At 47.0% G+C, this 21,885-nt stretch overlaps 1 protein-coding gene across 6 annotated transcripts in view; it reads left to right on the top strand.

Moving 5' to 3' along the window:
• The first annotated feature begins 791 nt into the window (after window positions 1-791).
• The window catches only part of sema6d (semaphorin 6D), a 61,599-nt gene continuing 40,505 nt past the window's right edge, over window positions 792-21,885 (top strand). For 3 of the 6 annotated variants that reach the window (XM_028956409.1, XM_028956410.1, XM_028956406.1), the window contains exons 1-2: window positions 797-1,022; window positions 18,685-18,759. The gene's annotated coding sequence lies outside the window, so the exon portion shown is untranslated. Of the gene's footprint in view, window positions 1,023-18,684; window positions 18,760-21,885 lie in introns of all 6 variants that reach the window. The other 3 variants (XM_028956412.1, XM_028956413.1, XM_028956411.1) reach the window with 2 other exon arrangements.

Raw genomic sequence — 21,885 nt, 5'->3', positions numbered from 1 at the left:
TCAACAAATTCCCAGCTTTTGGACCCCCGCAGCTGTAGAAGAAGGAAACAAGACGCCTGTCAGGAAGCCACGCCGGCTCCCCAACCCGGGCGCCATTCTGCTGCCTCCTTTCCAACCGTACACGGGGAACGAATGAGCGATTGTCTACCCCGGCCCCTCTGGGCCTCTGAGCCGAACGCACAATGCCACTTGCCCCACGCCTCCTATTCCCAGTAATGGCCTTCCAGCAACACAATGCAAATCACACACCTGGCGTCATTATGCACTAATTATCATCTCCTCCTATCAGCCTATCAGGAGCCGAGATGCTCGGAATAGCTGCGGAATTGCTCGGGGTAATTGTGTTTGACAAATCTACAAATTCACTTTCTTTTATTTATTGTGTGTGTGTGGGGGGGGTGTTTGTATTTGGAGATGTTTTTTTGTAACCAAATAAAAAAAAAAAAGAGAGAGAAAAGTAATCTTTGGCATCGAGATCCTGCCAGCTCCACTGCCTTGTTGCGACTCGCACACAAAGAGCCCCGGGAGCAAGTGATCGGTATTATTTCGAGCCGAAACGCCTTATCAGCACCGAGCACAGAAATTCCCTGCCAGCTCAGAGCGCGAATGCTCCGCTATTAACGTCCCAGCAGCCATTCAGGCTGGAGAGGGCAGAAAACAGAGAGAAAGGAGGATGGGGGGGGCATTATGTTACAACCGCTAAACGGCCCGGCTGTAATTTGGGTTCCATGGTAAGGTGGTGCGCGTATTTGTGTGTGTGTGTGTGTGTGTGTGTGTGTGTGTGTGTGTGTGTGTGTGTGTGCGCTCTACCGAACTCCCCGGAGTTTAAGAAATGGGCAGAGTCTCGCTCCGTCAGCGCAGAGCGGGAGTCGATCGGGAGTCGAGCGGGAGCCGAGCGGGAGTCGAGCGGGAGACTCGGAGCAGCAGCTCGCCAAGCGACCCGCTCCGCGGCAGGAAAGTGCGGCCCGTCCGGATCCGCCTGCCCCCCCCTGCCCTCCGCGCACACTCCACAGCAGACCAAAGTAAGTCCGCGTCTTCTGTTCCTATCCGAGCTTTTTCAGTTTTGCCCACCGACTCGGCCGATGGCGCCTGTTGTCGGGGGGACAGTTTTTCTTTTTGCATCAATATGCATAATTACGTGGCGTCGTCTGCGTTGTACGGGGGAGTAATTTGCTTATCTCTGCACGGGTTTATATGTGTCGGTCCCTGTTCCTCGTCGCGGAGCCGAAATTCGATAACGTGAATATTTAATGGGCAAATATGGGAACACGGGCGCGTGCCCATGTGCGCCACAATATTACATTTCACGCTCCGCTTTTGTCCCCCCACCGTCATTGTTTCCGCGAACCGGCTCCGTGGAGAAAGTTATTAAATCCCCAACGGGCGGCGTCGTGTCCGGCCTCGGTAGCTGTCCGCCGGCCGGTGCTTATCGTCAGCGGAGAAGTACGAGAAGAGCCGAGAAGTTCCGGACTGGAAACTGGGGCGCTGCTTGTGTGATTGGTGGGCGTCGGGGGGTCATTCTGCTCGCTCGTTTTCTTTGGATGCGTTTCACTCCTGTCCCCTTCATCAGCAGGAGACGCCGCGTCCCCCCAAGTCGCCCTTTGTTCCACTGGCAAGGCTTGGCCGGCTCCAGGGACCCCGCCCAGGCACCCTCCATGAATTATACATGGCGGCGAGTTGCCGAACACTACGGCCGAGATGAAGTGGAATCGGGAGTGGAACGCCGAATCCAATTCCCTCGCGGGCGGCGTGGCGTGAGGGGGCCCTTGGAAGGTGGCACGGCGCTCTGTGCCCCGTCTCGAGTGCGATCTCGGATCCTCTCCCCGGGAAGCGTATCTGTTGCGGAGGGGGGTGCCCATGAAAGGCCGCTTTTCAAAGCCAGCGTGCGTTTTATTCCCATGGTGCTCAGGCACTGCCACTTTATCCTGGTCTGTTGCTCGATGCGGAGATGATTTGCGAGGGAAGACGGAAACGCCGACAACTGTTCTCGCAGAATTTCAACCAGCTGAGGAGGGCTGGGGACGGCGAGGGTGGTCTACGCAAAAGTTTAGAATTCGCCTGCGGTGTCATCTAAAGAGCCACGGGCCCTAACTTTCAAACATCTTCCTTGCGTTGTCCAGTCGCGTGAATCACGAGGACGCCTCACTTTACACTAGCGAGCATTGAAACGCCATTTTACCGTTTCGTTTGAACAAGCCACGTTTGCTGAATCGTTAAAATAGTTTGAGGGTAAAAGCCGTTTGTCTTGTGAGCCCAGCTTGTGTTTATTGAAATGCTGTCTCTGTACCCTTTTTTTTTTTTGTCTGAAACTCCATATTTCTCCTTAGGCAGCTCTTTTTGCCGCAGGCGCTCTAATCTATTTCTCTTCCCTTGGGCCAAAACAGTCACTCCTTCAGCAGCTTACTCGTTCTCCCAATTTGTTCCATCAGAGGACTTGGCCGGAGCCTTCCAGCAAGCTCCTAATGGCATCTGGTTTTCACGTAGGACCTCCATTGATCCACCTGCAAATTGTCTGTAGTGTTTTTTTTGTTCAGTTCTGCCTCTCGTTTTGGGCGCGTGGGGTGCTGCTTTTTTGGTCATTCCGCATCTAAGATCTCACTTGGCACATCAATCTTCGTCTCCAACAGAGTTGCTTTTAATTATCCGTCAATAACCATCTTGTTCAGGCTAATTTAAAGTCTTACGAGTCCTGCTGAGACAAATGGTGCTTTTTCAAGGTGGAACCGATGTAAACAGGTCCTCTTTAAAGAGGACGGTCTAACACGCGTGATGTAATAATGATGATACCGTGACCATCGAGTATAAATCAGGGTGTCAGGGTGGTAGTAGCCTAGTGGGTAACACACTCGCCTATGAACCAGGAGACCCAGGTTCAAATCCCACTTACTACCATTGTGTACCATTTCTATAGAAATCGAACGAGAATTGCTGGTGTCTTCCCATTGTAAGTCGCTTTGGATAAAAGCGTCTGCCAAATAAAGTAAAGTGTCCCTGAGCAAGACACTTAACCCTGAGTGTCTCCAGGGGGGGACTGTCCCTGTAGCTACTGATTGTAAGTCGCTTTGGATAAGGGCGTCTGATAAGTGCCATAAATGTAAATCCTAATGTCATTGTAATTGCTAAACAAACAGCATGTACGTGGCTTTTTGAGGTTCGCTTCTCTGGCCCGTCGAAGCCGACATCCGCTCCCCCGCCCAGCACGTAGCACGTACGCTTTTCCTTGAAGTGTCGCAGTCAGAATACGGTTGAATTAAAACAACGTATGGTCACTGCTGTGATCAGCCTCCCCACCATCTTGGTTTCAGAGCCCGCTGTGATGCCTTGTTTCTATTGGTCGCATGTCAATGCATCACAACATGCGGAGGGCGAAGTTCAGCAACAGTCAACTTTGACCGCAACATCTTACTATTACCATATCATATTACTTAATATCCCAGTTAAATAAGATATTCTTCATGCTGTGCACCCTTTTATGACTTTTCTGTACACCTCTGAATGGGAAATTATGTTTCGCAAAGCATTCCTGCCGTACCAAAATAGCCTCTGCAAAAAATGACTAAATACAACTCTGCATTCTTTCAGTCTCGTAGCAAGATGTTCCCAAACACAGCGACCCGAGCCGGTCCGTGGGTGCAGGTGTAAAGCAGGGTTCAGATGTAAGAAGTAAACATGCCGCGAGACACAACACAGTCCCAATTTTTCACGGAAAATCAACACTACATTAAACTTCTCATTCTCCTTAAAACACTGAATATGTCCAGAGCCCCTCCTGACACACACAGGCCACCAAGAGGAAGCTCGCACAAAACCGGAGTCAGGATTCAAACCCACAACCTTGAAGGTGTGAGATCTGCCCCACCAGTGCTGCCAGTACGGGAAGAACGAGAGACATCTGAGACAGTTTCATCTATCTTGCCAAAATGGAAATACTTGTTAGTGAGAGGTAGAGACGTCAGGAAAAACAGCAAATTATAGTCATAATAAACATTAGTAATAATAGAATGATTAGTTGTAGTAATAGTTGAGACTGTAAATTAAAAAGTAACATTAGAATAAAAGTGACAATAAGACACATTGGGAGAATATGGGAACAATAAAATAGTCATTAACGTAGATAAGGATGTTGAAATTAGACAGTGGCGGGAGGGAGGGAGGGTGATGCATTATTGAAATGGAGTTTAGTCGCCAATGAAGGGCGTGGCAGCGCGGTACGAACGGGCCTGAAACCTTGCGCTAAATGCTCGTGCTAGCATAAGAGCAATGCTAATATTTAATTTATGGTGTCAGCAGGCTCTTTCTCCCTAACACTCCGGCACACACACACACACACACACACACACACACAGATGCTTAATTGTGTCCTCCTGTGCTGGAACTGAAATGGGTGCCAGCTGGTTATGACAGACAAAACGCATATGGAGTCCTGTTTAAAGCCTCAGACACATAATCACAATCTCTCTCTATTTCTAAGGCACATAAAATCCCCCTTTATGGTTGAGAACCGTTAATAAAACACGCCTTAATCAAATATTGATGACCGTCTGCACACAATGCCACTGTTGGTGTGAACACATGTAATAAAAATGATTTGTGTCAAATGTAATACCGCCCCGTAGTCTGGGCTGTTAATGAACCCCAGTATGCTGTTAATGTTCGTAATAGGGGAAAACGTAAATAAATAATTGGATAGAAATACCATTGAAAGCCAGTGAATTATTTAACGGCGTAAACATTATGACGTTCTGCTTCGTGTACCGTCCTTGTTTACTAAGTGGCGTAAAGTGGCGGCATGGAAAGCTGGTCTGCAGAATGGCATGTGAGCATGCGGCATTAATAAATATATAAAATCAACCATCATCAAAGTGAAAAAGCAAAGTAATCCACTGCTAAAGACAAAAGGAAAAGGGCGCAATGGTAATTGGCGGCGGTGCAGCGGAACACTTGTTCTTTCTGATTATCTTCTAATTAATCTCGGGGGAGAGGAGGCGCGGTGCAGGGAAGGGATTAGGACTGGGGATATATCGTGTGTGGCCTGCTTCACACACACACACACACACACTTCCTCCCGTAGGTGTCCTCTTCCACCTGGGGCGTTTAGCCCGGCGCGCCTGCGCCACACTCCGCCAGGCCCCTCTCCGTGTCAAGTGAGGAGCTGACCCGTCCTGTCACAACTCGCCCGTGAGCTCCAACTCCGGGCTAATGCGCCTTGTAGTCGGATAGTGGCGGCTAATTCTCTGGCGAGCGCGAGGCCCGGAGACGGGAGTCGGGTTTCCAGGAGCCGGGCCTCTGCCGGGGAAACACCATGGACCGGCGAGGAGGTGTGCAGCCGTTTCCCCCCATTTGCCGTCCGCTCGTCCCCAAAAGACCCATTTCCCAGAAAGCGGGCAAAAGTAAACCGTAATAAATGTAACGCCGCCTAATCCATTTATAACGTTATAAGCCCTAATTTATAGAAGGAGGCTCCAGAGTTGTAGAATATTACCGAGCACAGCACTTCCTACTCCTACTTCCTACAGCCAGGCAGCCGGTTTTGGCGAGATGTATTACTCTTGCCTTCCGAATCGGTGTCAATCCTAATTGGCTGTTTGCGACGTAACGTGTTTATCTCCGTGCACGATTGTTCTCTCACCACAGAAATCTCCCACGTTACTTCCTTCGGGAAGGCAGCCAAGGGTGTGTGTTGCAGTACTGTAATGCAGCGTGAGGATGGCCTCTGGCTTGGCCGCCAGTGAGCTCCGGGTTGCAAGAGTGTTCATTTTAGATCTGTCATGGCTGGCCGTATGACCCCGGCCTGACCGCTGCGGCTCCGGACTCCCTGCCGGCTCGGCGCTCGCCGCTCACCAACAAACATCTAATGAGCTTAACGGTCACTGTATGGAGAAATATGCTGGGAAAGCAAGACGGGATTTAATTGGGCCTTCTTGCCCCTGAAAAAAAAAACTAGCGAGTTGTTACTCGGGCGCCATAACAACTCTCCGTGACCTTGGCCTCCTTGCCCAGTAACAAGCATGGGGACGAAGCCATGCGCCGTAATTGGAGGGACACGTGGCGCGGTAGGGAGCCCTCGCTCCTCATAATCAGCAGCAGCAGTCCCTCATCATTAGAGGCGGATGGGCGCGGGAAACGCAACGCAGCTAGGCAACGCGGGGGCCTGGCCGAGCAAACAGCGGGGCGGCGGGCGCAGAATGGAGCGAGGCAGCTCTCCGCCTCCCGTCTCCTCGCGTCTGCCGGCGAGTAATGACCTCCCGGCTGCCGTGTTTACCTGACTTGCCAACCCGTCGAGGGGCTGTTTGTACAAGGAGGTCTTGTCAGAAGTGCTAAGAGGAAACCTAATTAAGATTCTCTTTGAACAGAGGTCCCGATTGACCTACAGGCAAACCCCACCTAAGCCCCACCTCCACCACCAGCACACCATGCCTCTTCTGACCCCCCCCCAGCCCAGACATGTGGCAGCGTCAAGTGCTGGAGCCAGCCGACGGGGAAGAAATTGCCCTGGCTGGGATGCTGTGACCTTTTGTCTGAGTAGCAGGTGCAGGTCAGGGTGGCACGCAGCTGTTGGGTGCAGTCTGGCTCTAATTGAGCTTAAATCTGGACCAATCAGAGGCCTGCTTTATCCTGGGTGTACTTCACGACAGGGGACAGCGCTTTTAAGGACTAACTTAGTTCTTAGAACTAACAAAAAAGGCCCATTCAGATAGGCTGGCAACACATTTTCTCTTTCTACTCGGTTGAAAGGAGCAAAATTATTAACTTCAATAATGTCAAATGGATTGAAGCACCACTTCAGTACAAGGGCCTTCTTGGTCCATGACTTTCTGTCGTTGAGTGAAGTCATTAGTCACAATGGATTGGAGCGCATTCTTAGGTAATGACTGATAAAATCACTTCTTTAAAAAAAAAAAAAAGTTTTTTAAAATGCAGAGAGAATAATGATGCTATCAGCAAGCAACAGGCCATTAACAAGTGTATGATTAAATACTTTACAAAGAATAATCACGCTCCCAAATTCAACTTCACATTCATAGGTCATTTGAGCGGTGATTGAATGTGAATAATACAGTAAAGCTCATTGAGAAATGCCAATTATACTGAATATTATGCGTAATTATGGCTCCAAAAGCCATTTGATGGAGGCGATTCAAAAGACGAAATATTCAATTTAAGTAGCACTCCTTCAAAGAGTTGTCGGTGCTGTGTTCACTCAAACCTGCAAAAAAAATTTTTTATCTTAAAAGCACTTAGAGCAGAAGTTTCGCTGGGCAGAAAAACAACAGCATTCTGTTGTATTTTTGCCGTGAAGCCGGGGGAAGTGGCGTCCAGAACCCCTCGCAAGAGTGGCTGCCAACTGTGAGTAATTAGTGCTGCTTTTGAGTGTGTAGCTGCTGACCGCAGTCAGAGGGAGTCTCGCCGAACGCCTTCCAGAGCCGGAGTGGGCAGGAACGAGTGGACCCCCTCGCCGCCACCCACCTTTTAACTCGCCGTCCACGCCGGCGCCGTCTGATCTTTTGCCAGCACTCCTAGCGGCACAGTGGGTTTCAGGCGTCTTCCTACGCTCGGTGTTCCGAAACTGAGCGACAAATGAAATGACAAAATAAACACGGGCCGTGACCGCTGGAGACGGGAACCCCGCGGTTCGGAGGCTCGGCCTCGTCCGCGTCCCTCCGTCGCTCTGCACTAAAGGGAAGCGGGTGAACGCCGTCCAAAAGCCACACAGTGTCTTGAAAGGGGCCGCGTGCACCTCCCACTGCTGCTTGTGTAAGGGCCCTGCTGGTGTGCAGGAAACCGCGGCGTGGCCTTTTTTATTTATACATAACCTGCACGGCCTGCCAATGGCCTGCATTTTTTATACGTGAAACGAGTCGACCTATTTTCGGCGATCTGGACAGAAAGAGAATACTGTGCAGTTCCTCCTGGAGGAGGCGGAGCTGAGGATGTGGTTGGCTGGCATAGGCAGCGGTGGTACCACTAGGCCCTGAGCAACCAAAAAAAAAAAAAAAAAAACATTTCCACCGATACCCACACCCAAAGGCAGATTTACATCCTGCAGGGAACCCACAGCTTTGTGAAAGATGCTTCCCTTTCTTCTTTTAAAAGAAAGTGAGGGATTGTGACGCATGGCATAGTACACGGTGCACACAGCGACACATCACCCTTGCTGAGCAGTGTGCAGCCATGACAGGCGCCCAGTGAGCAGTGTGTGGGGGCGGGGCTTTGCTCAGTGGCACCTCAGTGGCACCTTGGCGGATCGGGACTCGAACCGGCAACCTTCTGACTACAGGCCTGTTTCCTTAGCCGCTAGGCCACCGCTGCCACCCGCTGCCAATAAGCTGCTTAAAAGAAACTGTGTGAATTCACACAATTGCTGACTTATGGGCAAATTTAAACACCTTTGTGAATTAAGAGAAGACTTGATGCAATACAGCAAAATATTCTTTGTGACAATATTCACTTAACGACACAAGAGGATATATGCAATAGTGCGACTAGTCTTACTACGGCTATTACTAGTTGCATGGAGCCACGTCCCGCCAATCGGGTGCACTGCCATGCGTGGGCGCTGCTGAGATCACGCTGATATTCAGCTGGGAACTACGCCACTGAATTTGACACGCATGTTGAAAAGCCAGTGGGCAGCATTTAATAATATTCATTCAAATGCTGTTTTTGGGCTCACAGAAGGCATACAAACCACAAGCCGTGCCCTTGTGTGCCCTATATAACTAGAAAATGACACTACATAAAGCCCAGTAGATTTCTGTCAGTTGTCAATGCTCTTAAGTGCTACAATCCTCTCAGACGTGTGCTGGATGTTGACCAACGTGACAAACCTTGACAAACTCTTGCATTCACAATCCATCTGTGTCAGCTTAATTAAAATGTAAAAAAAAATCTACATATTTACTATGCTTGAGTGAACAATAATAAATCATAGCAAAGGCATCACACACTCTGCATGAGCCCGCCTCCTGCCGATAAAAAAAATAAATGAAAGGGGGCTGAGGCTCATAGAAAGCGACAGGTACTGCTGATGTCCAGCTCAGTGCATCGTGGGAGTCTGGGCCAGCAGGAGGCCAGAGGGCCGCTTAATATTCTGGAGGTGATGGCTGGGTCAGTGAGCCACTCGCAGGCCAAAGATCAAACACTTTGGCCCAGGACACCTGCTGACACCTGATTCCAGGCAGACTGCAGTCATTTTAAACTCAACTAATACTTTTGGCAAATTTGAAACACCATTACCTCAATGTTCAACAGCACATGTTTATTTAACAAATGTGTGGAAAGAACCAAAATGTGGAAATGGCTCCGGTCTGGGACTGGAACTAGCACTCTGCTGTTATGGATCCTGTAAGGAAAATATATAATAGTTTTTCTGCCAGAATATTTCATATATAGATTGGCCCCATTCTCAAATTGTAGCTATTAAATTAAACTGTCCCCCAAAGGGAAGTGACCTATGACCCCCCCCCAAACGGCATACTTCAAATGCTTCATTTGGCTTCTGTCATGAAAAAGTGACCCTTGTCTGGTGTGCTAGTTCACGGCCGGTCAAGTGACAGACCCGACCTGAGGCTCTCACACTCCCGTTGGTGACCTCAGCCCCACACTGGAGACAGGTGTCTGTCCCCAGCGGAGCAGCCGTCCCTTCCCGTGAGAACGGCGAGCCGCTGACACACAAACAAAACCGCAGCGGCCGCCAACACGCCATCTTTATTAACACTTTGGCTTCCTGGCGTTTTTAATTACTACGTCCTGAGCCCGGCAAATCCCGAGGACCCGGGCCGAGCTGACGCGGTCGGTAACCTCCGACTCCAGCTGATCTCTGAGCTCGCCGCAAATCTCAAGATCAGCAATCAGGACCGGCCTGTGCCGACGGCTGGGGGCCAGGGGTTGTTTGTACTACCCGCACGCCTGCCGCTCCCAGGCCTTGCCGGATGTTTCCGTGGACACACAGCCACGGAAAAACAGGAATAATCTCATTTGCTCAGGGTCAGCCAGCTGACTGATTCCTCTCGTCTCCAAACAGGAGACGAGGCCGTTATCCCGGACCACAGCCTTGAAGTCACAGACAGATGGTGGGCACCAGAGAGGGGGGGAAAAATGGAAGAAATGAATTCAAAGGGACATTTTGACACGGACGCCGACCACGGGTCCAAACGGTATCTTGCTACTAATCACACGACTCCCGTTAGCCATTGTAAATTACAGGGGCAGTAATTGCATTAGCGCGCTAAGTAAATCTGATCACTTGGCCCGGCAGCCGAGGCCACGCGACTGCAGTTGGACGCTGCTTCTCCTGTCGCTGGGCCTCCAGGAGGAACCGCCATGCTTGAGCATGACGTCACTGCTTTTATTAGGATTTGTAAGGCGATGATGCCCAGAAGGTAGCAAACTGTTAGACTCGCTAAGTCACTTAAGCCCACGGAGAGCCTGTAATTAGTGGATAGTCTTGACGAATCTGCACACCTAATAAAATCACCGCTTCCCAATCCCCTAACATTGATCTTGGCACCAGTAGCCTAGGACGAAACATTTCTCCCAACAGGAAGGTGTGTTCAGAGAAGCGCACATCTTCTAAATCGTCTCCAGGACGAGCCCGATGATGTACCGAGCCGTAAAATGCCTCTTCCGCAGCCGGGGTGAAATATTGTCGGACGTAAAAGTGCTGGCTGCGAGGCAGATAATCTAGTGTACACTTCCACAGTAATGAGCGAGTCGCACTCGCGTTCGCGGGTCGGCCGAGTCGCACGTTAACATTTCCTTCAGATGGCGTGCAAAGGCGCAATCAGAGAAAAAGAAAAAAATCACTTCTGCTCACAAAGCCGAGAAAACAGGACCAGGCAAATAACGTAATGTATTCCCCCCGATTGCTTATCTTCTTCAGATTAACCGCGTAGACCTGATGCCCTGTGGCTCGTTCGTTTCTCGCAAGGCTGAGAATATGCGCTGCGTACATAAACAGCGAGGCAAGAAAAGCGGCGTGCGTTGGGGGTAACGTGATTTGGCGTGGCCAATTTTTATTCTGAGGAGCTGTGACAGAACAATGAACACGGTTGTTTTCTCCTCAGCGTGGCATTTTCACGTTCAGATAGGTTTTCATGAACGCAAGATGGAGATGTTTGTTTTCTCCAGCATTTTTAATGGAGTCGGACGAGGTGCCTCTGCTATACAAGACCAGCGTGTGCCGTCAGCCAGCCGCTACACAACCAATACTCATCAGTCAAGGGAGTATGACGGGTCCGACTAATCAAATTGACCGAAGGCTCTTAAATGAGTCAATACTGCTGAAAGAAAGTCTATCGCAAAATGTTAATGATCCAGTAATTACAACGAATTGCTTAATGTGCACCCAACATGCGGGAACGAAAATAATTGCACAATGATGTTTTTGCAAATATTTTCCATCTGGATGGATTCTAAATTTAGATGGAAATGACATTTGTTTTGATATGTTTGCCAAGGCACTGAAGGAAACCAATGACTATTGACTATGTGGACCGGAATTCAGGTAAAAGATGTGAATCGCTTATTATTTGTCGCTGAAATCAAGTGCTTTTTAGCATGGCACTGCCACCAGGTGGCAACGGAATAAACAGGCATTATATAAATAAATGAATGTGACCTAGCGCTATGAGGACAGCAGAAACCTAGGCATATGGCTGAGAGTAAAGCCTTTGTCTGTAGACACTGCACTTGAACTTCACTTCCTGAGGCACCAGTGCATTAGTGGTAAATAAATGATAAACCATCCCACACTCCCAGAGAAGAGCCGCTACTGCCGCCATGTTGTTACCGCTGCCCTTCCGGAAGAAGTGCTGAGGTCAGTAAGGCTATAGGAAATTGTCACGATGGCTGGACATGGCGAGGAAGGAGGACGCATACGCTCGACGTCGCGAAACGGGTTTAATACATAGTAGACAGGACAAGGGAAACATCACCAAACAGACACGAACAGGGCAGCTTTATACAATTATATACAGGTGAACACAATAAGGAAACATAATAACACAAGGCTAACATTAAACTCCGGACCTGATTGGCCCCTGCCAGAACGGATCATGACAGAAATGACAACTCCACATTCAGCAATTTCTGCATCCTCTATTAGGGGCATATATAACTGATTAAATACAGAATGTTTCCTTTCAACCGGTGGTTTGAATTACTTCTTGAGAGTGGTGGACAAAGTAGAGATTCCCAGGGTATAAAGTTACTCCTGTAAAAGCAGACGTCTGCTCTTTAAACTTCCATTTGAGGAAAACGATTCATCTACTGTGATGTACGATGCCTTTTTTTTTAATAATCATTTAATTTAACAGACTGACATTAATGACACAAAAAAAAAAGCCATCAAAAAAAATTCATTTGGATCTGAAGACAAGTTAAGTTTAATTTTAAGATTTATTTGCAGCTTATTTATAAGTTTAATGGAAATTGTTTAAAAGAAGAGTATTAAAATAATTCTATGTAATAGAAACAGAAGCAGGTTCGCAAAATGTCTAAATCAGATTCACTATGAAAGGAACTAGTGTTCTGAAGAGCTCTGAAGTAGAAAGTCCCCTCAAATGGACAATCTAATTACATTTACTTTGATACTGTCTATCACTGACTCTTGACTGCTTGTCACAGTCCTTATCGTTGAAGGAAAATAGACCAGAGGGCATGGGTACATAGCATCCTCAATACAGCTCCTGTTTCATTTCACTGCAACAGTTTTAATAATGAAACAGTATTGGGACGTGCAGTTTTCAATTAGCCCACATTTCATTCAGGAACGGGAAGGGAATTCTGTTCAGAAAAGGGGGCTTTTCTTTCCACGTTCTGAGCTCATAATCAACAGCTTCTAAAACACCCAGAGCGTTTCACCTTTCATTTCCATAATCAACCCTTATTAGACCCCATTAGTTACTTTGTTCCCCTCTTCACTGTAATAACTTGATTATATCTCTCATTTTCCTAATGGATTCTGTGAAGCTTTATTCACGCTTCTTGAATCCTGGCTACACATTTGGCATTACGAGTGGAAGTAGCAGATTTAGTCGGGCTTCCTTAAACTGCAAGGGAGACAGAATTATCAAGGCGGCTTAAACTCGGACCATCGTGCAGCCAAAGAGGAGGAGGAGGCTGCCGACTCGTTCCAGTAGGTTTCAATGCAGTTCCCACTGAAGCCCCCAACTCTCACGGCCAACCATAAAGAAAATAAAACCATGCATAAAATCACGCAGAGGAGGCTGAATAGGGGCTGTGAGGATGAATTACGATTAGTTATTTTTGGAAATCCTTCATCTAGATCAAAGCAAGCTGGCACATTTTGGTAGCATGCATTGAAGCCCATGTATAATGCATGTTCGATTTACCAATTGTGGAGATGGCATATGGTTTTAATAAGCCTCTGTCTATTTGGAAGAGTGGGAGGCGGTAACTACACGGACGTCTGTACTGAAAAACACTGAAAGGCGAGGTAAACTGAGCATAGAGGTTGCATTCAAAGGCCATTGTTTATTTATGATGGATAAAAACACAGATTAACATTTCCAAATTATACTGAGACTAAAGCGTCTTCTTTGTGAAATGTAAAAACTCCACTCCATGCTGCGCCCTGGATATTTACAGTAAGCAATATTCGACCTTAATGGAGTGTGCCAAGGGCATCAGCGATGGAGCCTATCTGCATTTTCATATTCAAACAAATTCTGATAAAAATCTTATGTTTTCATAACAGAGTGAAATGCAAATTAGTGGGATTCGGATTGTCTGCATATGTAACGGCTTTGTTCAAAAGGAAGCTGTCCTGAGGTCTCCAGAGCCACTGCTTAAGGCTAGATTGAAATATCCTTGACACAATAAAAGACATGAATACAAAATGATGTGCACAATATATTTAGTCAAATGTATTTAGCAACGAGCCATTCCTTTACTAATGCATTCTGATTTGCATTTTGTTTGCCTATATGTGCAAGTGTAAATGTCAATATGAATGAAACATAATAATATGGAATTATTTGCCTTCATTCGTCGCAGCCCCAGGGGTCCACAATTCATGACAAAAGACAAAATAAAGGTCTGTATTACTTAAAATGACAGAGAATTGATTCAAAGAATTCTGACCACTGGGTTTACTGTTCAAAATGACACCCCCGATATAACTCAGGGATCAATACTGCATTACAGAACGGCCTGTGCAGAATTTTTATGGCCCACACTGAAAGCTCCATTCAACCTTGGATTTTCTTAGGTTTTTCAGAGGCACACTACCCCCTGCCTACAAACTCCCTGCCTACAAATCCAAATTTCATTCTACGGCACGCGTTCTCGGCCCTGCTGAAACACTCGTATCTGTGTCCTCGGCAATGCCGATGGCCTGTGGAGGAAGTTATTAGCATATTGTGAGCACCGATGCAGCTAATGGATGAGTTTGGCACATGGCTTACCAGTGCTTAAGTCACCAATTATAGTCAACATCTTCAACCAGCAGAACTCTCCAGAGGGATGTGGAAACCCTAACTAAAAGGGAATTTTTAACATTTTGCCCCTTACCGCCTTCATTTACTGTCCTCTTAAAACTCTTTGGTGTTTTGGTGAACGTTGCCTGGCAAATATGGAGATTGGGTACCACCGTGGACGTTTTTGATGTCAGGGTCCTCAGACGAGGGGTAGAGCTTGCATGAGTGGCATGTGATGGAGCTAAGCTCAGGGGAGGCAATTAGACGCACGCTCTCATAAACGACCGATTTGAACGAACAGAAAGATGAAGGGCGAGGAGCTTAATGCACTCCGGAGGCTGAGGTCTTCCAGGTGGCCCTGACAGAAGATCCTCCGCACCCTCAACACATCATTCACTGCACCGCAAAGTCTGCACGTAAAACCTTTTCAGCTAATACATGATAATAATATGCATCTTCTGTTTGACCTACCGTTTTTATAACCCGGTTGTCTGGCCTACGACCGCCGGCTGAGGGACTGATTTTTATTTTTATTTTTTTATTAGACCTGTACTACATGGGAGTAACACTTTATTTCTAAGGGTGAGCGACAGACAATTGAAGCAACTTGAAAAGTGACAGGAGCAGCGTTTGTTATTCCTGGCTAATGAACTCCACGGGAATGTGAATCTGAAGGGCAGGGCTGCCAGTAGTCTTTCAGGTGCCTGCTTCTTTTTTTTTTTTTACCCCGTTGTTTGTCCCAGACTGGAGTCAATGGGCCATTGAGATGCAGAGCACTTGTGTGGATAATGGACTGACCGGCAGTCATACAGTAGTCGTGACAGTGGCTAAGACCTTGGAACCTCCCTGAGAGTCCAGCCTTACATTTCCTCCTCTTTCATCCGCCAAAAAAAAAAAAAAAAAACGGCGTCTTTTGCCAAACGAGCCGCTTATTAGTTCCCGCAGACTGAGTGCCGTCCCCCGTCCTTTTTTCCCCCCTCTCTGCTCTCAGTCGTCTCGCTGCTTAGGCCATCACTACCTTTTGTTTAGCGGTGGGAAACGGATCCTTCGCCACTAACGCCAAGGCTGGCTCCGAATCAAATAGACGGTGCGGCGCTTCAGCCAGTGGAGAGTGGGAACAAAGGCTGGTGCTACTGTACCAAAGATGCCCACACTATCCCAGCTGTGGACCCTGTTTGATGTTTTTTTTTTTTTTTCGTTGTTAAAGAACGATCAATACGCCGCTTTCAGAATAATGGGTACCGCGGCATGAAAGGACACATGCAAACGGCGTCACTCGCAAACAGTGAAGCTATGCAGCGGCGGCACAATGGCTAAGCTCCCCACGTCCAAAACACGTTTCAGAGGTCACTGTTTCTCCTTTGTCCCCTGGAACAGTAACGTTAACTCCGCTATTGTATGCTCAGTGCTTTGTTAAGATTCGCTTCCCCTGTGTAACGAGACTCAATCCAACAAAAGTAACTCTCGATAAAAAAAAAAAAATACCTTTATTGCGACTTCAAAGAGATTTGTGTTTCCTGCGCTGAGATTTCCTTCATTAAAAATCACTTTTGATTTTATTAAAAAAAAATATATATATATATACTTTTTTTTAGCATTTCCTTAGTTGTTCCAAAGTTGTACTATTATTAAAAGTGTGTGTGCAGTCTTTAATGTATATTAAAGTGTATGACGCGGCTAAGCCCCAAGCTGGGATTTATTTTATCGCGTTTAAAGCGGCCCTAAACGGGGAGTTGCACAGAGCAGCATTACGTCCGACCCATTGGAGGTTCCGCTCTTTGGCTGGCGTGCTGGGCACCTTGGCCCCGTCGCGGCGGCTCGTAACCGCGCCGGTTTGGAAGGGGGCATCTCTACACGCGGCACCTGGCGGACGGAGAGCGAGGCCCGCAGGCGGGGTGCGGCGGAGGGCGAAGGTCCCCAGGAACCCTCGGCGGCCCCTCTGAAAGCTCTGAATGAGCGTCTCCTCTCTAATCTGGTGGACGCGGAGTGCAGCCTGTGTGTAGATTTCACACCCATTACGCCTTGTGTTTGCGAAGGGCCAGTGCCCGCCGGCCAGAGGTATCCATTTGAATGTCCCCTCAGTAGATGCCAAAGGTTTGGATTTTCCCATGATGGTGCCCCACTCACTCACAGACACTCACACACCTCCCCTGGCTTGCGGGTTGAGTAACCAGGATGGAATCTGCCTCTTTTCATTAGCCTGTGAAAGGGGAGCTGTGAAATTGTCACCGAAATTTAGCTGTGTGCAAACAGGACGTCAGAGGGCTCCGGCGCGGAGAAGGGTCCCTTTCCCCACCCCTACCCCCCCGCGCAATCCGAGCCCGCTGCGAAGGAGCGGCCGGCAGCGTCACCGCCACGCCGCTCGCAGAGAACCCTTTCAGCAGTACGCTAATTCTGCGCCGCTGTAGGGCTCCTCGCTATCACGCGTCGATGAACCTCGCCTGCTGACTACGTTCTGATTTTACTGATGTTTTATGGATTCCAAAAGTTGCTGGAATTACTTGGAGCTATCTTTGTGGTGTGTGTGTGTGTGTGTGTGTGTGTGTGACTTGACAATAACCCTCATTCTTCTAACTCACAGCCCATAATTCTTCAGGCAAAATCCTTCTTTGCCTCATGAGTTGCTATGCAACACATTATTATTAACTAGCAGAACCTATGGAGGGGGCCAGGAGACTAATGCCTTTGACATTTGACCCCTTCTTCATCTGTTTTATGTCTTTGTTTTTCAAACACATTTACCCCCAATTAATCCTAGAAATGCGTGTTGTGTTGAAACATTTGTGTCTATACTTCACATAAAATATCTAGCAAAAGGGTGACATTAATTGTGGCTGGGTGTGTTCTTCAGAGTGAGGTGGAAATGTGTTGACGTTGGGGAAGAGGGAAATGTTTCCTGATGGTTGCAATAAAGTGTTCATCCTGCCAAGACAATATAGCCATACTTTTATTTTATATGTGTGTGTGTGTGTGTGACTGTATTGTTGATGCATTTGCTCACAAAATGGTTTTATACAGCATATATATTTATATGAGTGTGTGTGTGTGTGTGTGTGTGTGTGTGTGTGTGTGTGTGTGTGTGTGTGTGTGTGTGTGTGTGTGTGTGTGTGTGTGTGTGAATATATATAAATATCAGAGGGTGAGCCAATTTCTTGTGCCAAACTTTTTTTTTTTTCTAAAACACCCTAATCATTTAAATTCTGTCCACCAAAAGACATTTTTTCTCCTCAATTGCCTAAATGGCACCAGGTCACATAAACAGCATGATAGCCAATCTGTAGAGGAACGTCATCTACAATCTCTCCCTGCGCTTTTCTGATTTGCCCTCGCATGTCACTAGTAATCCCAAATTACCCGTCTGATTTAAGACATTCCGCTCACAGCATGTGACTCCAGTGCGTTGCGGCTCCCTTCAGAGTAATCTGGCTTGTCTTGTTAGAATAAATACGCCTTGTGAAACAGAAGAGAAGGAGCAGTTAATGCCATGTTTAAAGGCAAATTACATTTTGGCGCATTAAATTCTAAGAAGCTTCGATTCGGCTTAGGACACTCTTAGCACATAATTTTGTACGAATTCTGCGACGGCAGTGGTCTGAAACTAGCCCAACATGAACCAGAATTACATTTCACTCTGCTAAAATAAAAAGTTCAGCGTTTGGAGTGAGGGCCGCAGATTTCCCAGTAGTCCAACTGGTGTGGGTTAACCCGATCAGACCACGTCCTGCTCTCCATTAAAAGTCCTTTGAAGTGGTCTGAAGTGCTGGTTGCCTCAACCGACTTTAATCCCAGTGCCTTCAACGTTCTGATATGGTTAATTTGCCCCCCACCTCCCCCTTATCGTAAGGGCTGTTCTATAACAACATTTTGAAAAGGCCTGTATTAAGAGGCTTAGCGTCTACACAGTTTGGCAGTAAAAAAGGTCACTCCTGCAAATTGGGTTCATTAATCTTCAAGTATATGCCAGCTCTTCTGGGACGCGCTTTATGTACATTGCTAGATTGAACTGGGTCACGTGTCCGAAGATTAGTTTGGAGAGACGTTTGACAGACGATATAGTCTGTGTAAAAAGTTCCGGGACCGAGAAAGCTTTCCCAAGCAGACGTGCCAACTTAGCCAGTCTCTTCTGATTGCTACCATATCTAAACAGGAAGGATATATGATATGTGTTTTTTTTTACATTACTGTCATAACATTTATAAGATGTGAGAGCAGATAGATATAACTTTTTTTGTTTTTTTTCTAGGATTCTTGGACGCAGACCTTAGCGATGTCAACCACAGCCACATGAGATGAGAACATAACTGCAGTGGTATAGAAGGTAAGACGCAGCACAAAATCTATGCATGAGGGGAAACTATTCAAGAAAAACATAATCATAGCGTTCAAAACAAAGGATAAAACTGTGGACAAAAGTTCCCTTTATCTTGTGAATGAAACTGAGCAACTGCACTTACTGTCTTTCACGTGAAATTTATTACATGAAAACGGATGATGAAAGATGAAAGATGAAACATAACAAAACGAATAAGAAATAATCATTGACAAACCACTTGTTTGATTTTGTTTGAAATTATACTTTTTTTTCGAGTTTTTACTTTTGACTATTTGCAGCGATTACAGAATGAGAGACCTTCGTCCTTCTTGATGTGGCTTTGTTGAGGTAATTCTTACCTTTTAAAATGCAGACTTGCATTAGTGAACATGGCGTTCCATTGTAACTCGAGACTACTTGCTGCTGACTTGTATGCAGATATTCCACCATTAACAGACATTTACAACATTTGATCATTTAGAAGTTATTTTAATGGTTAAAACAATTGTTTTCTATCAAATCTGAGGACAAATCTAAATGACTAGACTTTCTAGGGATTGTGTTTGGAGACAAAAGAATCAGAAGGTGACATTACTGCTTTCCACTGACAAGTTTAACCTCAGATTCACCTTCTACAAGTTAACATGTTTGCCAGCGCTGAGCGAATAAAACAGAAGGCTCGCAACTGGCTTTGAAAGCCACCATCAGTGGCGGCCTGTGTGCACCGCTTCTGTTATAATCGTCAGGGTCCCTCTCTGGGGTTTCCTGCTATACAGATTAACCACGTGTAGTTTTTTTTCTTTCTCTTTTTTCGTCTCTTATGCACTCACTTCAAAGCGGAGAGGGCCTAGTGCCATTCACCATCGTCCGGTGAACTCGCTGGCTGTAATGTACCTATCTTGTTCCCCTTCATCCAGGTGCCCCTTCTTCCCCATTTCCATCTAATTAAACTCTCCCTGACCACAGCGCTCATGGGAAAACTCCATGAATGGTCTCACAAATTAGATGTGGGCCGTCTAATGAACTTAATCAAGATTTCATTTTGGCAATTTTGTTTTGATAAACCACCTCCGTCCTCCAGATGGTGGCCTATGGACCCGGACTGTTCGCCAATAATGACTCTCATAAAAGATGTATGGCACATGAAAGACTTTTCAGCTTCTATTCTCCCGTTTTCATTGTGCCATAGCAGCGTGGATGATTAGTCTTGTGTGTCCACCACAGCGAATGAGAGCGCACAGGTCCATAGCAATGCCGGCATCATTATATGATTTCCGCTGTTTGTTTATCTATGCTGCACGATGAAAGAAGGCTATTAACCATAATCTGCATTACAGACAGCTGAAGTGCTGCCGGAAGATAATATTTGCCGTGAAACAGCATCATAATTGCTGTGCTAGTTGAAGTCCCATCATCTCTTGTTCAAGGGCAAGTCAGTGTCAGGATCTTCGCAATAAACATGATATTAAAGTAATAAACAGCTGAACGTACTGTCAGGTAAACACACAGGCCGTTACCAAACTTAAAGTGAAGCCGCGCCGCAAGTTCTACCGGAAACCTACATCTGCCGAGGTGGCAGCACCGGTCCAGCCCCTGCCCCACACACACACACACACACACACACTTCATATTCATACTCGATCGGCTTCCATAATGACGCCGTCGTTAAGCCCGGTAATTGTCTCGCATTAATGCGGCCCGTTATTGGATCTGGGGTATATCTGCAGACACGGGCAGAGGTAACTTGATGTAAACGCATTCATCGGTGAAATAAGGGGCCGAGCATGAGCACACACTGCGAAGACGTATCAGCATCAAAGGGCCCTGCTAGCATTGTGTTCGCCACACGCCCTCAATGGCACGGGGCACTTATTACAGTAGACGCCTGGCGTCTCTGATTCACTTCGCAAACTCGGGGTAACTCAATATCGAAGAACGAGGCCGGAACCGGGGCCGTTCAGGCTGAGCGTGTTTTTAAACGCCGCGTGCATTTTCCTGGCCGGCGTGCCGTGCTGCTCCATGATGAGAAGACACACAACGAGAGTGAAATGGATCTGTTGAGCATGCAACAGGCACCATGGCCATATAGCAAGGCTCATTCATACCCGGACAGACAAACCGACACAGACCGGCGCAGCTTCACAAACGTTTTTTGGACGCCCAGATAACGCTAGCCCGGGGATCAACTCGCTTGCTACCTTCCAGAAGAGCCGTATCTGCCAAATGAACCTAATGTAAGTCATTACCTAGCTGCCTCTTTAGCTTTTATTCGGCAGGACTGGCTTTAGTGTGGTTATGGCAAACTTTTTTTTTTTTTTCTAGGCCTTTCAGTCGGAGTTCATTAGATGGAAGGGCCACGGAGCTTCCTTCCAGATTAACAGCGATGGCTTGCTGCTCGGTTAAGTGCTCCACGGCAGGAGCGTTATTAGCATTGATTGTGGGGCTGCGGGTGAAGGGCCCGGGAGATGCTAAAGCCTGGGACCCCGTCCATTTGCCCTTTCACCATGATGGATATTCATAATTATGCTGAAAAATAGACTCCCCCGCCAGACCCAAACTCACTCAGGGAACGTGGTGTTTAGGCTCGTTCCATCAGCAAAGGGCCGCAAAGCAAACAAGGTTGTTACGTTTGTTAGAGGGTTTTTATTCTTCCCTGTCCTAATGCATTCACTCCAAAGGATCTGGAAGAAAACAGCATTGTTATCGCATGGATTCGTTGTAAAAAATAATCAGAATAAATGAATAAGCAATGTAGTAAAAATGTTTGAGTAACAGGGACTCATCCAATAACCTTTAGAAGTAAAGAGCAACCCCCAGTGTCAGGCCTCCAGCTCTGGATCTGCAGGAACCAAATCAAAACATTTCAAAGTCCTTCATACTTAATTACCACATTTTGACCTCTGCACATCAGTAAAAAATAGGTTCGGCAAGGTTTAAACTCCAAAGTCCCCATAGTCGTCTGCTTTATTACCTCCTGCCCTCTTACAACAATAAATTTTCCCTCCTCGCAGCAGCCGTGAACTTCGATTCACCCGTTTCCCACTTACAATGAATGTGATTTAGAGTAAAAATCGTCCCGTGTCTCTGCCCACTTTGCGAGTCCAAACGGTGTTGGGTTTAGGTAAACAGAGC

The sequence above is a fragment of the Denticeps clupeoides genome, chromosome 16 (genome assembly GCF_900700375.1).
Source record: "Denticeps clupeoides chromosome 16, fDenClu1.1, whole genome shotgun sequence".
NCBI classification, from domain to species: domain Eukaryota; kingdom Metazoa; phylum Chordata; class Actinopteri; order Clupeiformes; family Denticipitidae; genus Denticeps; species Denticeps clupeoides.
This window is presented reverse-complemented; position numbering and strand designations above follow the sequence as displayed.